This window comes from Trichosurus vulpecula, chromosome 8, assembly GCF_011100635.1.
Source record: "Trichosurus vulpecula isolate mTriVul1 chromosome 8, mTriVul1.pri, whole genome shotgun sequence".
Classification (NCBI taxonomy): domain Eukaryota; kingdom Metazoa; phylum Chordata; class Mammalia; order Diprotodontia; family Phalangeridae; genus Trichosurus; species Trichosurus vulpecula.
Genome location: NC_050580.1, coordinates 50,574,312 through 50,576,473, shown reverse-complemented (window position 1 = coordinate 50,576,473; position 2,162 = coordinate 50,574,312).

Here is a 2,162-nt window from a genome sequence, read left to right as displayed (position 1 = left end):
CATGACCTCCATCACATGGATGACCTTGAACCTAATTTATTTTCGGTTTCAGGATTACAACTTCTCATCTGTAGCATGAGGGCCTTCTTAACTTTTATTGTGTCCTGGACCCCTTTAGCTTTCTGGTGAAGCTTGCGGGCTGCTTTGCAGAACAATATTTTCAAATGAATAAAAATACATAGGATTACACAGGATATTAATTATAACACAATTATTACACACACGGACACACACATACAATCACTGACTTCCAGGTTAAGAATTCCTGGTTTATTTATGATCTTCTAGGTCCTTATTTCCTTTCAGTTATTTATTTATTTTTTTAGGTATAGAAAGAGGGAAGGGAAGGCCACGCATAACCTCATGGTTCACTCTGTCCTTGCGGTTCATTCTGTCCTTAAGGTAACTTTGGTAAGTGTCAATTTAATTAAACACACATTCACGTGGTGCTTGCTACATAGAAAATCTTGTACCCGGTGCTGATCGAGGACAAAAATTGAACCCTCCCTGCCCTCAAGGAGATGATACACTATGCTGCAGGAGAAACCACGTACACAGATAAGTGATGTAAGTACCTAGTGTGATGTGAAGGGTGGGAGAGAATGCTACCCATTGTCAGGATGAAGAATGGGTTCATGGCAGAAGTGTCAGCTTGGCTATGACCTGAAGAGAGGTGAAGGTTCTGAAGAGCAGAGATGAGGAAGGATGGAGGGCCAGACAGGGTGGGCTGCCTGTGCAAATGCATGGAGACAGTGGATGGAATGCTGAATTCTGGCAACAGCCCAAGATGGTTGAGTCATGAGGGTGGTAATGTGAGATATGACTGGAAAAGCAAGTAGAGACCAGATTGTAGAGGGAGGCCATTAAATGCCAGACTGGGGACTCTGTACTTTATCCTGGAGATAATGGATAGCTATTGAAGGCTCTTGAGCAGGAGAATGATGTGATCAGACCTGTGCCTTAGGAAGATTCTTTGGGCCGCTAAGTGGAACATGCCTTGTATAGGGCAGGAAAGGAAAAGGGAAGGAAGCAATTAAGAGGTGATGACAGTAATTCATATGAGAAGCAGGATAATGGATGGAAAGGCCATCAGAGGCCACAGAGTCCCACCCCTTCCTTTGATAGATGAGGAAAGTGAATCAGGGAGAAGTAGAGGGACTGACTTGAAGTCCCACGGGCAATAGGCATCATTGGAGGAATTTCAACCCATGTCCTCTGGCCCTGGAGGCAATGTTCTTTTCACTTTGCCTTGAAGTCTTCCTGTTTCTATTAAAAACAGATGTTACTGACATTTTTAAGGTTGGCTAAACACTTTCTGTACATTGTGTCATTTGAGTCTTAAAAACTCAGTGAAGTAGATATTGCAGTGTTATCCCCATTTTACAGTTGAGGAAACTGAGGCAAATGGAAGTTAAATTACTCATCTGGTTAATAAATGCCTGCTGTATCCATCCATCCATCAATAGATGGATGCAACAATAGATGCATGACCTCACATCCATCCATCCACCCACCCACCCATCCATTCACCCACCTATACATTCATCCATCCATCAACCCATCTATCCATCTATCCATCCATCCATCAATCCATTCATCCACCCATCCACCCATCCAAGTTGTCTACTTACCTACCAACCTATGTGTTGATCTATGCCATTTCTCTCTATCTCTCTGTCTTCCTTTCTCTCTGTCTCTCGCTCTTGCCCTCTCATATTCCACTTGTCTGTATATTCTCCTACTAGAATAGATGCTCATTGAGGGCTGGTACTGTGTTTTTTTTTCTGTATTATCACAGTGTTTTACACATGGTAAGCACTTAATATATGTTTCTTTAATCAAATTTCCTTGCTCTCTGGGTTTAGCCCTTTTTTGAGTGATTGACTGACTGAGATTCAGTCCCCCGGGTTGACTTACAGCTTGATACTTCCTTATCTGGAAGGAATGCAGGGGAGTGGAGAGGAGGGGAAGGAGACAGAGAAGGGTAGGGGGAGAGAGGGAGAGACACACACAGAGAGAGAGAGAGAGACAGAGAGAGAGAGAGAAATTGGTGGCTGTGACAAGCTACATTGCCTTGAGCTTCTATTAGTATAAACAGTGAGCTGGGTGACCCAGGAATAGTCCTGTTTTCAGTAGCAACAGGGGCAGCAGCACCTGTGACA